The sequence below is a fragment of the Tenebrio molitor genome, chromosome 3 (assembly GCF_963966145.1).
Source record: "Tenebrio molitor chromosome 3, icTenMoli1.1, whole genome shotgun sequence".
Classification (NCBI taxonomy): Eukaryota; Metazoa; Arthropoda; class Insecta; order Coleoptera; family Tenebrionidae; genus Tenebrio; species Tenebrio molitor.
The window spans coordinates 15,784,108-15,800,080 of record NC_091048.1 but is presented as its reverse complement, the minus strand read 5'-3'; the positions used below and the strand labels follow the sequence as shown (position 1 = coordinate 15,800,080).

Here is a 15,973-nt window from a genome sequence, read left to right as displayed (position 1 = left end):
ATCTTTTAGATATAGCTGTTCCAAATTCACATAATATAACACAGACATATAACACAAAAATTAATAAATATTTAGAGCTCTCCGTTGCTATGCGAAATCTTTGGTGTTTAGAAAAATTTCGATTTTACCACTTGTAATTTCAGCAACGGGAATAGTACCGCAATCTCTTTTTAAAAATTTAAAAATTCTGGATTTAGATAACAAATTGGTAGTTGAAATTCAAAAAGGTATATTATTATACTCATGTCACATCGTGAGGAAGTTCCTTAACATTGACACAGAACATAATACACAACAAAGTCAAAATGCGGAGGCGAGACGCCGGTAATTATGTTGATAAGCACTGCACTATTACTTGATAGTAATATCCGTAATAGTGTATGTACTCCGGCAAAATTGCCGTGCCGTCGGGTGGAGGTGGGATAAAAATAAATTCAAAACAATAACAAATTAGCAGCTTTCCAAATACAATTATCCCTCCCCACATATTGTCCCTCTTCTCCACTCAACCTTCTTCATCCATTCGATCCCTCTTCCGTCCTCATTCAAAATTTCTTCTTTACTCTCATCTCTCTCTCTCAATTCTAGGCATTCATTCAACAAATGCTCTATCGTCTCCTTTTTTTCTCCACACATCCTGCACACTCTAGTCCTATCCTCATTCCAATATTTATTCTCTCTCTCCTCATTTCCACACCTAAATCTTGCTATTATCACTCTCTCCTTTCTACTCTCTCTTCCTAGGTATTTTGGCAGTTCTTCCGTTGTTATTTTTTCATACTTCCCATTGTACCTAGACTCCCTAATTCTCGTTCTTCTTTCCTGCACTTGCACATATCTATCTCTCTGCACCAATTCGTCTGTCATTACTCTGTCCCTCTCTCGCATTCTTTCTATCTCCGCGCCTGCATACCCGTTTCTTTCGAAATATGCCTCCCTCTCTTTCCATACCCCATCTCCTATTTCTTTCCTTTCTAAACACCATCATCTTGGATTTCTCTACATTCACCGTCAACTTTTTCCTCCTCATATATTTTTCAATGCTTCCTAACATTTCTTTCATACCTTTCTCCTCTCTCGCTAGCACCACCAAATCATCCGCATATACTAAAGACCAAACTTTTTCTTTGCCCACCACAGCCCCCCCTGCCTGCCCCTTCCTGAACATCTCCTCTATATCTCCAATAAACGCTGCAAACAAGCTGGGGCTCATGCAGAGAGAAAGAGAAAATGACAAATACACCCCTGATAATCGTTAACCCTTGCAAATGACATCCTAATGCCGCCGCATTTCAAGTTTATTAAACTCGAATTAAGATTTGCACCGATCCACAAATAGTAGTTTTTTGTTCGACACTGTCAGAATTTGATAATTTTCTCCTATGTGAACGGATTTTGATAAATGTCACAACTTGTCAAAACGAAGCGTCAAGCTAATTGTTAAAGGTTTTAAGCGATTTGGAGTCTTTAAGGGGCTCGTCGAACAAAAAAACGTTGCACGCGAGTGCCAAAAAAGGCCCAATTTACACAGAAACTCGTCAAATAAACTACTATTATTTGACGAGTTTGTGTGTAAATTGGGCCTTTTTTGGCACTCGTGGGCCTTTAAAACGCTCGTAACGAGCCAAAAGGCCCAATTTACACACGAACGAGTTGAATACAACGTTTTTTTGTTCGACGAGCCCCTTAAAGGCTCCAAATCGCTTAAAACTTTTAAAATTAGTTTGACAAGTTGTGACATTTATCAAAATCCGTTCACAAAGGAGAAAATTCTCAAATTCTGACAGTGTCGAACAAAAAAGATCTTTTTTAAATGGGAATAGTTATTCTGTAGAACTGGACCCTCTACTAGATTATTGATAAGTTTGAATAAAATGGAGAAATTGAAAGTAACATGTCCCTTTTCTAATAAAGCCATTTAAAATCTAGTTAATAATTTTTCATGGTCATATCCTTCAGGATGATAAACACACGAAATATAAAACTTTAGAAAATGGAATCAGCGTTACTCCGGGAATTCGAATTTGACCTTTTTTACTTCGTAATAGTTCTCCAAAAACTTGTAAGATTATTTGACAAATAATTTTCAATTTTGTATAGATACTTTTTATAATGTATGTGTCCGAATGTGAATTTTCACTTGGGACCTAAGATCTTTGAATTTTGAATTATAATAGGTTCTATTATTTGAGAGTTCAAACATTTTATACAATTTTCCTTTTTGATTTATTAATTTGATTGATGTGATTTCTTAACAAAGAAGAGAATAACAGATCTTGAACCGATTTTAAGCAATATAGCTTTGTTATTATTACAAGAACTAAAATTATGCCACAGCAATCGAAGATCTAGGGCCTGGTTTATAGAAGCTCAATTAAATATTTAATTGGAATTAAATGTTAATTGATGATTAACTCGTAAATATGAAAGTTTGATTGGTTCAGCTTTAACACGTGATCAGTTAATTTCGCGGTTAATTGCAATTAACTTAATGACGCTTCTGTAAACCATACCCAAATAATATATTTTCACCCCATACCACCAACACAAAACATTTAAAAAACATTATTTATTTATTTATTTAACTGCTCTGGTTTCAAAAATATAATCAAACAGCTCTGCTTTAAAGAGCAAAACAATTTTCCCTTTTTGTAGCCACTGCAAATCACGTTGTTGTCGTTCGAGTTCACGTTGTTGTCGTTCGAGTTCACGTCGAAATTTATCGAGTTTCTTCAAAATTTGTTGGTTTTTCATTTCAAAATTTGTTAGTTTTTCATTTAACATTCTATTTTCCTTTTTAAGTTTTATATTTTCACTTAGGGGTTTCCTATTTATTCTTAGGAGGATTCTATTTATTTTCCACATTCTTTCCTACAACAAAAAAAAAAGAACGTAAGTAGTTATGTATTTAAAATGCATGCTATAAAGTAAAACTTTATGGAAGTGAACGAAAAATAATGAAATCTCATCTGTAGCAATTTCAAGATCTAATAATGGTTAAGTGATTGCTGTAAACCTGGTTTAGTATAGAATTTAATGTCTTTTTTTCACTACTAGTCTTAGAAGGCGTCATTATTGAGTCTCGAACTGAACCCAGAAGTAGAATTTCTCTCCTACTAGTTAACTATCCCTCCGCCACCCGGCGGCATGGCAATTTTGCCGGAGTACATACAGTATTACTAATATTAGTACCAAGTAATAGTGCAGTGCTAATAATCAATATAATTACCGGCGTCTCGCCTCCGCATTTTGACTTTGTTGTGTTTTATGTTCCGTGTCAATGTTAAGGAACTTCCTCACGATGTGACATGAGTATAATAATATACCTTTTTGAATTTCAACTACCAATGTGTTCGCTAAATCCAGAATTTTTAAATTTTTAAAAAGAGATTGCGGTACTATTCCCATTGCTGAAATTATAAGTGGTAAAATAGAAATTTTTTCTAAACTCCAAAGATTTCTCATATCAACGAAGAGCTCTAAATATTTATTAATTTTTTTGCAATTTGATTGCAAACGCATACAGTCAGAAATATCTCTAATAGTAGAATACAGCTTAACATCATCAGCAAACAAAAGCACATTTAAACTAAATATTTCAACGATATCGTTAATAAACAAAAGGAAAAGCAAGGGACCTAAATTAGACCCTTGGGGAACACCTGAATTTACAACTAGCCGAGCAGAATAGAAACCTAAAACATTTACGTAACAAAAACGATCCGATAAATAAGACTCGAATAGATTTAAAAGAGAGTCACTGAATCCGAAGTGTCTGAGTTTATTTAATAAGATATTATGATCGATGCGATCAAATGCTTTTGAAAAATCGATGTAGATGACATCAACCTGAGTATTTTTATCCAACGCAGCTGAAATGAAATGCGAGATGCAAGATAAATTGGTGGACGTAGACCTACCCCTAAAAAATCCATGCTGATGTTCAGAGATAACATTTTGTACATTAGTATATATACAGTATGTCCCCGGATTGAGTTTACAAGAGGAAAAAAAAATTAATTTTTGATTTTACGTAAAAACTTCAGAGCAATAACATTTTTTGCTTCATCTGAAACCCCCATTTCCGTTATTAAAATCTCAGTATTGATACACTGTATTCTGAAATTAACATTTTTTGTTCAAATTTGGACTTAGAATTAATTTTTATGTTATAAATTTTATTACAATTGGCCTGGTTTTTTGACAAACAACTTATTACTGTTGCAAAATGTTGTCTTTAGAACAAAGAATTTATTTAATGCAATGTTGGACCGGTTTTTGTCACATAATTACAAAATTTAATGAAAAATTTCCCAACAGTAATGTATCAGGCATGGGTGTTCAGAAGCTTAAACTTCGATACAGGGTTGAATGATGTACAGAAAACGGCGCATAGTTAATAGAATAGTTTTATATTCAATTATCATTTGATTTTTTCAAAAAAAAAGGAAAATATTTTTTCTGCATTTTCTTTGATTTTAATGTTAAGTCTTCCTCTGTGTTGAAAAAGACTTTTTAATAACAGAAATGGGGGTTTCAGATGAAGCAAAAAATGTTATTCCTCTGAAGTTTTTGCGTAAAATCAAAAATAAAATTTTTTTCCCTCTTGTAAACTCGATCCGGGGACATACTGTATATAAGAGTAAATAATAGACCCAAATACCTTGGAAATCTGCGGTAGAATGGTGACAGGTCTATAATTTGAGATAATATTCTTCTTACCCGACTTGAATTTCTTAAGCCATGCATGAGAAACTTGAATATTAATTTCTGGTTGTTCTAGTTCTTTAAAATATCTCCCATGTAAAGACTTTTGTTTTATATTTGCTATAGTGTCAGGTATATTTGGCTCAACAATATCTGAAATTATATTATCACTTAAATTTAAAGGTGTGTAACCTTTATCCGCTGAAACCAAAGCATTAAAAAAAGTGTTATCACGAGCTCTATTGAGAAAATAATTTTTTAGTGAAGCAATTTGATTTTGTTGTAGAATTTCTAGATTTGAAAAACCCCTACCACCATTTTCGCGTGGTAAATTAAATCTTTCAATAGCAGATTTGGGGTGATGTTTACAGAATTTTGTAAAGAGAACTCTAGTTTGAATATTTATATTCTGTAAATTAGTTTTGGACCATTTTAAAACACCAAAAGAATAGGTCAACAATGGAACAGCATATGTATTAACTGCTTTAATTAAATTATTACCGTTTAATTTTGATTTTAAAATAGATTTAATTCTTAAATAAAATTGTTTTTCTAAATTTTCTTTTATAATTGAATGTTGAATATGATTTGATTGATTAATACCTAAATATTTATAAAATTCTCCTTTATTTAAATTTTTAATGATTTCTCCTTCTTTAGTTATATATTCTAAATTTTCGTAATGACCGCGACATATTGATTGCGTTTTACACTTATCAATACCAAAACTCATGCCAATATCATTTGAGAAATTTTCAGTTATTGTTAGTAAAGATAAAATGTGATTCTTTTTAGATGCATACATTTTTATGTCATCCATATAATAAAGGTGATTTAATTTGGATAGTGTGGTATTATTAAGTCTAATATTGAAACCATATCCAGTGCTATTTAATAGATTTGTAAAAGGATTAATGGCTAGACAAAACCATAAAGGACTTAAAGAATCTCCTTGATAAATTCCCCGTTTAATTTGAATAGGCTCGGATTTTAATTTAGTATTGTTTATTGATAAATTTAAAGTAGTTCTCCAAAATGTCATAACATGGGATAAAAAGTTAATCAAATCCAAATTAATTTTATAAATTTTAAGAATTTTAATTAACCATGAATGTGGTACTGAATCATAGGCTTTTTTGTAGTCTATGAATGCGGTATAAATATTTCTATTATTTTTTCTAGCTTGTTCCATTATTACCGTATCTATTATGAGTTGTTCTTTACAACCAAAACACTCCTTAACACAACCTTTTTGTTCTTCATTAAGTATATTTAATTTTTGACAATGGTCGTAAATTATTACTTTAATGCAAGATGTCATAATTTTATAAATTGTAGGCAGACATGTGATTGGCCTATATTTTGATGGATTTTTAGTTTTTTTTTTTTTTTTTAATAGCCTTCCCCTTTCACCATATTGGCCTATCAGGTACCTTGCGGTCGACTAATTTTTCCCTTTTCCCTTTGGTGGTGCGGCGGGGCTCCGGGGTACTTTCCCCGGCCACCCACGCCCACCCTCTCCTCTCCTCAACTCTCCTTTTTTTCTGGACGACACGAAACGGAATCTTTTGGTTTCAGATATGTTATACCATGGGCCAAAAACTCTGGAAATGTGTTAGGTTCCCTAATAAATCCGTTTCAATAATAAAAAATTAAAATTTGTTACACAGTCTAGGACTGGTTTACAAATCTATGAGGGGCATGGTGACCAACTCAATAGACCGGGACCAATGGCTTAACGTGACTTCCGAATCACGAGACAGAATATGGCCTTTTTTTTTTTTTTTTTTAATTATTTTAAATTTCGCCCTGGGTCGGAATCGAACCCGCGACCCTCGCGTCCCTGAGCCGAAACGGACTCCCTTAGGCTATATATATAATTTTTAATTAATTTCGTATCCCACCTCCACCCGGCGGCACGGCAATTTTGCCAGAGTACATACACTATTACGGATAATACTATCAAGTAATAGTGCAGTGCTTATCAACATAATTACCGGCGTCTCGCCTCCACATTTTGACTTTTTTGTGTTGTGTGTCAATGTTAAGGAATTTCCTCACGATGTGACATGAGTATAATTTTCGTATCCCACCTCCACCCGGCGGCACGGCAATTTTGCCGGAATACATACACTATTACGGATATTACTATCAAGTAATTGTTATCTTTATTGTGAAATACACATATTCAATTACTTCAGTATTTGTTTGCTGACGACCCCCTTTGAGCTTCTCCCGAACCACCTGACACGAGTCCAGAGAGAAAGACGAGACCCAACATAATAGTGCAGTGCTTATCAACATAATTACCGGCGTCTCGCCTCCGCATTTTGACTTTGTTGTGTATTATGTTCTGTATCAATGTTAAGGAACTTCCTCACGATGTGATATGAGTATAATAATATACCTTTTTGAATTTCAACTACCAATTTGTTATCTAAATCATTATTAACCAGTGGTTAATAATGAACAGCCGTCACCTAGCAACGAAAGATTTTCTTTGATTTTATTGGTTAACGTAAACAGGCGATTTTCAATTTTCATAGCAACCGTTGAAAAATGAGAACTCGGATCGTCGCATCGGACAAACAAATTTAATTAACAATTACAGTACAACCTCGATAATCCGAACCAATTCAGCACGAGCGTGTTCGGATTTGGCTTTTGTTCGGATTAAAGAAAACTATCCAAAAAGACTACAAACAAACTGAAAAATAATATTTATTCCAAAAAATAACATCAGAGCCTACTCGTTAAGAAAAAAATCTTTAATTGACGTTTGTTTGAAGATATTTGATTTATTAATGTGTAGTTTCATCGCTTTTTCTCGCATTTGCCTTAGCAATAATATTTGATTCAATGGAATGCCATTTTCCGTTGCCCATTGGATACAAATATTGAAACCAGCTAATGCTGTGCTGTGAAGAGTTGATCCTTCTTCAGTATCTGGTTCATCTTCTTCTGGTTCATTTTGTTCCACGACCTCAGCAACAATTTCATCGTCTGTAAATGTGATGTCTTGTTTTTCATCTTCATTGTCGATTGCCCATATTCTAACTTCATTTCTAGTTAGATTTCCTCCTTTAGACAAGTTATTTAGGAGTCCAGTCATAATAGCTAATTCGTTTTCTTTTGTGTTCTCATCCGGACGATTCCCTCTCAGTAGTGTGGATAATGGAAGCAGATCTTCTTCATCATAGGAATTATCTTGATTATCGTTAATGAAAGATGCGTCTTGAAAGCGATTGGGCCAAAGATTCTTCCAAGATTTTGTAATTAAGTTTACACTAACAGATTGCCATGCTTCCTCCAGTGAATAAACAACGTCTTTTAGGTTTAATTTTTTCAAAGTCTCAGAGATGTCATTTTCTGCACTTACAACTTGCAGCAGCAGAGTCTTGCGATAATGTAGCTTAATGGCTTGGATGACGTTCTGATCCATGGGCTGCAATATCGGTGTACAATTTGGTGGTAAAAACATGGTGGTAATTTGACCATCGTCACTAAGTAACTCGTCTTCACTGGGATGCCCAGGAGCGTTGTCCAGAACAAGAAGTGCTTTCTTCGGCAATTTTAATTCTGACATTTTTCTTCTCACGGCTGGTACAAATTCTTCGAAGAACCATTCCTTGAATATATCTTGAGTGACCCAAGCTCTAGGCTGTCCTTTGTAAATCACTGGTAAGGAACCAGTCTTAGTAAAAGCTCTCGGTTTTCTGGCTTTCCCAATTACGAGCAGTTTCAGTTTGTGGGTGCCCGTTGAGTTGGCACAGGGCATAAATGTTATCCTTTCTTTACTAATCTTACGCCCCGGAGCAGAATCTTCATTTTTGTGTACTAGAGTCTTATTTGGAAGAACCCTCCAAAATAATCCACTTTCGTCTGCATTGTACACTTGATCTGGTGTCAACCCGAGTTCTCCAATTTTCTGCAGAAATTTATTCTTGAATGGTTCAATGGCGGTTATGTCCGAAGAAAGTTTTTCCCCACTTACAGTCAGCTGTCGAATACCGAATCTATTTTTAAATTTGTCAAGCCAACCCAAACTAGCTTGAAAATCATTTTTTCCTGTAATTTTTTGATAAAAATATCTTGCCTTTTCTCTCAAAATTTCTCCAGATATCGGGGTATTTCGGCATCTTTCTTGAAGAAACCACGTGTAAACTGCAGAATCTACTGCTGGGTAAAATGCTTGCTTTATGGTTTTTCTTTTACTTGTTTCGGCTTCGCTAGATGCAATAAATTGTTTTATTTTCTCTTTTTTCTTTTTAATATCCGAAATTGTAGCTTTTCCTACTCCATATTCTTTTGAAAGTGCTGTGACCGTTTGTCCGTCTTCGAGTTTTTGTAAAATGTTATACTTTTGTAACAGAGTAAGGGTACGATGTTTTCTTTTTTCTGCCATAATTTTGTGTAATAAAGCAACGATACTCTCACAAAGACGCACTTCTTGTAACTGAAAATGCATTCATTGTTTTGTTCTCCCCACTTTCTTCTAACAGCTAGTCAAAACAAACATGTTATGACGGTGTTCGGATTAGCGAATTTGAACAACTGGTTTTGTTCGGATTATAGAAACAAAATATTTGTTCGGATTACTGGAGTTTCGGATTACCGGGGGTTCGGATTATCGAGGTTGTACTGTATTATTAGAAAGGGTTTTAACGTATCTATATATAAACTCCATTCAAAAATCAAAAAACCACCACCTGTTGCTTTAGGTTGGTAAAATTTAAAAAACCCTGGGTAGTTATTTTTTCATACTATGTTGGTAACTGTAAATTATGACATTTATTTGATTCAAAATAAAATTCAATTGCTTTGAATTTCGTTCAAATTGTTTAATTATTGCTCAGCATGTTTCATTTGTTAATTCTTATTATTTTTAGTTAAACATGCCCAGAAACTCAAGACACTTAATAAACACTTAACCTCAAAGTTACAATTCTCACCAAATTTTACACCAGACAGCGTTGCCGATAGTAATTATCGAGGAACATGCGACGTTGGTGGTTTTTTGATTTTTGAATGGACTTTAGTTTATTTTTTTATTTCATCCTGTGTCAAATTTCAATACTTTACGTCATCAGTTTAAATCCGGGAAAACGCAAAAAGCGGCCGGACGCCGGTTAAGTGTTGCTATTGGAAACACAAAAGTAACAATCGTACAAATCGCAATAACAATTATTCAGGTTTAAGAAATGTTTTATTCAAAACTACATCTAAATGCAAATTAACAATTTAACTATTTCGGCCACTTACTTTCTCAGACTAAAAACGTTAGTTCACAAATAAAATAATACAACCATTTAAACCAAATCTAAAAAATAGGCCAGCCAGCATAACCTCTTCCGTAGGTAATTTTCTTCACATTATTTTCTGATTTCCATTTACAAAAATGGCTGCATTGTTTTTGATACCTTTCACCAGACTTGCTACTCTTGCTAGGTATTAATTCAGCACAGGCTTCTGCAGATTTTCTTACAATTTCTGGAGGATTTGCTTTAGAAGTCATTTTGACGCACCAAATTATTTCAACAAAATAAACAATTGCCAAACAGCCGTTGCTAATCATGTTCCAAAAATGTGACTAGATTTGGAGCATTTGTTAAATTATTTTGAAATTAATTTCAATGTTTCTTTCAAACGAAATTTGAGGCAGGATGAAATAATAGTTATTTAAACATTAAGGGAGGTAACTAATATTTGCCTGTCGAGGACAAGTTTGCCCCCGAGCGATAGCGAGGGGTAGCAATAGAGTCCGAGACTGGTTAAATTAGTTACCTCCCGAATTGTTTATAATATTTTTTCTACTCTCAAAGTTATTTTGAACTGCATACTTTCTTTTTGATGAATTTATTTTAAATATTTGAATAAAATATTAGTATGTCTGTTGCCGGTTGCTACGACTTGCATCACACAAAACGTCAATATTAAAAGCGTCGTGTCAAAAGTTTGTAAAATGAATTTGAACAAAATTAAAAGAGAGATGGAATTTGCTGAGGCTGCAAACGCTTCATGTTCCTTCCCCCTGCCACAGAGATCGAATAAACGTTACCATAAGGCATATTAGTGTTTTGTTTGGTTTAATTTTTGTCACTTATTTCCCCGAGGGAGGTAAGTGGTTACTTACATCCCGTCGTTAATAGTAACCAACGGTAGGTCAAAAAAGTTGTACCTACATCCACCAAATCAATGTCATAACAACGTATTTACCATGTAGAGAGTGGAAAAAATACATAACGACATTCGTCCGTGAACTCTTTTTACAGTATTCGTTTCGAGTTTCAAGACTCGGCTCCTTCGTCGCCTCGTCCTTAAACGTCTCACTCATACTGTAAACTATGAGTTCCCGGACTTATAACGTTAATTACTATTTAAGAACGAAGCGTTGCGGGAGATAGGGACTAAAATTGACAAATCAGATTACTCTATTTTGCACCACGTGACAAGCCTTATTTACATTGAACTATAATTACCAAATTATTTTTAAAAATATCTAATCTTTGACATTATTTTTGAAATATGTCATAATTTTTGCGTCACCGTCAAATTCTCGTGCACAAAGTTAAAGTGTCGTTTGTTGGTGCACGATTTCAGCATTTTGGTGTAGCATAATGGCAGAACAACAACCTGGTTCTGTTGTAAAAAAAAATTCCAGGGGAAAGCCAGTTAGTAGTGGTCAGACAATAATGATACATAATATCTACGCGAAATTTAGAGAGCAGAATGAAGCGCTCTCCAAAACAGAAATGGTAAAAAGGGTATCTGAAGCAGCGGGAATTAGTCTGACATTAGTTTGGCAAACCATTAAGGAAATGGAAGAAACTCATGCAGTGAAATTGCCACCAAGGAAAAGGAATCGCAAAATACTTTTTGATGGTCTGGCAGAGGTAGGTAACAGCCCAAGAGTGGCAAAATTGCATAGGTCATGATAGGTCATGTACTTCGTCAAGAAGAGGACATGTATCAATTGTTCACTTTAACTACTTCTGGAATTTTCGCGTTTTTTTCTAGTAGTATATAGTATGTAACTTTTTAACTCAGATTATTATGTCTAGTTTTCTTGGTCATTTTCCTATGTTCTATGCATTTTTTTTTCAACAAAAAACCGTATTTCTACCAAAACAACAAATCATCAATTTTTTTAGGAAAATGAGTCGATTTTCAAGTTTTGTCGTTGAACTTTGTTGAGTTTGGAAACACAGCCCATTGAAATCGGTTCAAAAACACAAAAAATTGACAAAATGACTTGTTTTTAGGCTCATTTTATCTATTGAAACATCAATTTTTTATGGAAACTACCCTATTTTTTATGACCTTTTTAAAAATGTGAGCCAGATTTTCTATGCCAAAAATAAGGAAAACTACTCTGATTTTTACGATTTCTTAAAAATGTGAGCCAGACGTAACAACTGAATCTGTGGTTTTTGTTGAAAAAAAATGACTAAGAAAACTAGGCATAATAATCTGAGTTAAAAAGTTACACATATTAGACTACTAAAATTGAAAATCAATTAGTTTGCATCAAACAAATATAGAAATATCTAGCATTGAATCATAAAAATAGATGATCAAACTGGTTTGGAAATTTTAAAAATCGAATTCTATAAAAATTTGAGTACCTAATCATTTAAAAAACTTAAAATTTGCATTCAGTTGTGTCGAATTGCAACCTGTTTGTATTAAACAATAAAAAAGTTATTTCATATCAATTTAGAGAGAAAACAAACAGTTGTCTCTTAAAAAACAACAGAAAATTTATCAGAACTAATTAGTAAGTTAAAAAATCTCTTTTTAATGCATATCATAATTAACTAAAGGATTTGTGCCCTTGTTGAAGATTGCAAAATCATAACATGTCCACAAAAATTGTTTATTAAATTGAGTTACACTCGCACTGTATAATTATAAATATCTCATGTTAAGTTTCTCTTTCAAAGTTCCCAGCGGCAGTTACTCTTGATGACTCTGACTGATCTGAACTAGATGATGACTCTGACTGATCTGAACTTCCTGATGGTGAGGAACTTAGAGTTCTGCAACAACAAAAACAACCAATATAGAATTAAAACTTGTTTGGTAGGTAATTAAATTATAATTGTCCGTTTACTCTAAGGTTATATTGGGGCCGTAAAAGTAGTTACCTCCTAATAAGCTGCCCTTTTGTGTGGGTTTCAGAAGCCACGCGCCCCTGCAATAAATCAAATTTTAAAAGCTGTTGGGTGGATGTACAAGGTCCGGTTTAAGGGAGAATGTTTAGTTTTATTATTTTCTGAACCGAAGTATATGGTACCCTGGTTAATTCACTGGTCTTTTTAATAGGATTAGAACACCCCCTTGTGACTAGACCTTCATAGCTTATTTTTCAACATAATCTCTAAAAACGAAAATTTATAAATTGGAATTCATATTTCGACAAATTTGCCTCAGTCCCACTCTGAATGAAACAACCAGCCGGGTTTACCTGCTGTTTACAATCACAAAATGTTTTCCATTGTAGAAAAATCAACTTTTACACAATGGGATAATTCTACGGCCCTAATATAACCTTAGAGTAAACGGACAATTATACACATTGAGATCTCCCAGAGCTGTAACAAAATGCTCCTTTGTGTGGTTATCAGCAAAAATTATAATAAATGGTTGTCCATCCTCCAATGTAATTCTTACACTTCTGTCATCTAAATGTATCAAAGTTTGCTGTGGCAGTAAATATCTATTTAATCCATCAGGCAAATATGGAAAAGGATTTATTGAAATAATCCTATTCTGTCCTATTATGTTTCTCCATATGCTAATAGCATCAACACCCAATTTAGTTTCACAATAACCGATAAACGATATCCTTTCAGCTTTACGTTTTAAACTGATCTGTTTGAACTGCTCAACTAAGTGAATCGGTACACCATATCGCTTATCTTCCATTTCTTGTCTGTAAAAAAAAGATGGAAAAAATTTGAATAATGTTTACACATAAGAAAAACAATCTCCGCTACAGAAAATTTAGATACTTACCTAAATATCACAGCTAGTTCGTTAATTATGAATTTATACAGAGGAAACACAAAGGTTACCTAATTATATTAATTTTTTAATCATTGAAACGTTTTACATCTACATGTTTTTCACCATATCAACAACATCTCAAGAATAAGGTTCCCCAGCCCCAGATGACATTTTGCGCCTATGCCATACGTCCAATCAGAAATTCAGAATTGACTCCGAGATAGGTAACCCAATTAACTTTCCTGCATACAATTTATGTAAATATTTTGGAACTGTCAACTGTATTTAAAAAGTTTGCATTAATAATAGGTGGAATAAAAACAATAAATAACTTCTTCAACATTTAAATTTTTTGTGGTTAATGTGTTTCAAAACTATAAGAAGACTATTTATTTAATAAAGTTTTCAATTATTCAAATATACCTACTACATTTAAGCAATGATTATTAAAAGTACTACAATTAGGTGGAGCAATTCAAATTTAATAAATCACATTATAATTAGGTATTTGATTTTAAAACTGTAGTAAGATATATTGACAAAAAACAATGTTGTTTTGAAAGACCTTGTTAATTTCATTTCTGTGATATTTTTTATTCTTCACGAGGTACTTAATTTTGTGATTAAAATAATTGTAGCTTTTTCAATAACTTGATCATTTATTTCAAATTGAATTGTAAAGATATAAAGTTTTCCATTTAGATAATACCTGTAATAAATTATTCATTACCTAACAATAAAAAAGGATTATTGATTATAGTTTCCAACTGATTTATTATTAATTAGCAACGAAAATGATTAAAATCCAAACGGTAAAAGTTTTCCAGAATAACGCGCTTGTCATAAACAAAATCAAATTCTTTTGTTTCTATTTTATTACCTAGCTAATAAATTAGATTTTTCTTTTCAATTTAGAAAGAAATTATTTGAAAATTCAACAGTCATGGACGTAAAAATCAATTCAATGGAAGTAGAATTATCAAAAATCATATAAAAAAGTGTAGCATACCTTAGGTGAATCACAGACGATTAATTAGTTTTATTGTTTAATCTATAAGACCACATTTAAATCCAAAAACTGTCAAGTCAAATTTATCAGATTTAACTAATGTATTGGAAATATCATCAAATTCATAATACAGTTTATCTTTAAAGAAATATAAACTTCTATATCTGAATGCTCTGCTTATATTTGGAGGTATTCCAGCAAATAATTCTGAAATTAGGCCATTTTTCTTTGATCTAAACAAACACTCATCAAACTCAATGTATAAGACTTTATCATAAAATATATATGTTTTTCCAGAATAAGTTCTAAATATTGCATCAATTCTTTTTCCTTTTGGTATTCCTAAATTTTCAATAGATTGACCATTGTATCTACTTTTAATATTAAAACTTGGAAAATCAATTAAATAATATACATTTTTAACAACTATTAAAACATCACCTGAAGGTCTTTGATAAATATGCGAAATTTCTTTAAAATCTTCTGGCAAAAAATATAAATAATCTGTAATTAATTTCGGTTCTTTATCATAAGTCATGTCTTTTAAATTGACTAACCAAACATATTTCTTATAAAAAATATACATATGATGATTTGCAATTAAAAATGTATTAATTTCTTTATTAAAATTACATAAATTCACCACAGGCTCATGAGTCGAAGACGAATTACCAACTGTATCTTTAACTCCGACTTCAGGGACGCTTTGCCAGACTTTGCTTACAGTAGGTTTAACTGTTGTTGTTGTTGTTGGTATTAATTCATATTTTAATCGTTCAGGTCGTCCATATAAATATTGAATTGCCCACATATCGTCTTGAGTTAATTTATCAATATCACCTTTATAATAGGCGTACATAATTCAATTATTATTTGCAGAATGTTCAATACCTAACGTGTGTCCGATTTCGTGTAATAATACTGTATAAAAATTAGTCTGACTGTCAGGTGTATTGCCTGATTCACCAAAATACCAATTTTCTGATTTATCAAAATGAATTCCTAAACATTTATCATTATTTGGAAAGAAGCCATGTGCTAAAACATTACCTTTTCCGTCAAAACTGCTAGAACATATTCCTCTTTGACACCGTGAATTATGATTATGTTGAAACAGCGTATTAGAAAATGAAATAAGTATGTTCGGTTTAACACTATTGTAATTAAACTTTAAATTTGCAACAGATTCCCATTGATCAAAAGCTTTTTGTGCTAATTCTTTCATCTCGTTTGTAGCTAACGAAAAAA

The 15,973-nt window shown here is 32.7% G+C and overlaps 2 protein-coding genes and 1 long non-coding RNA gene across 3 annotated transcripts in view; 1 reads left to right on the top strand and 2 right to left on the bottom strand.

Annotated features, from left to right (window-relative positions):
• Ptr (Patched-related) overlaps positions 1 to 15,973 on the bottom strand; it is a 185,716-nt gene that overhangs the window by 7,702 nt on the left and 162,041 nt on the right. The gene's annotated exons all lie outside the window — the stretch shown is intronic.
• Positions 1 to 15,973, top strand: part of Pkcdelta (Protein kinase C delta) — a 111,446-nt gene that overhangs the window by 7,037 nt on the left and 88,436 nt on the right. The window lies entirely within an intron of this gene.
• On the bottom strand, positions 12,570 to 13,892 carry LOC138126076 (uncharacterized). Its single transcript, XR_011157610.1, has 3 exons — positions 13,726 to 13,892; positions 13,283 to 13,642; positions 12,570 to 12,746 (listed from the first exon to the last, which is right to left on the bottom strand). It is a non-coding gene; the product is annotated as an uncharacterized lncRNA (long non-coding RNA).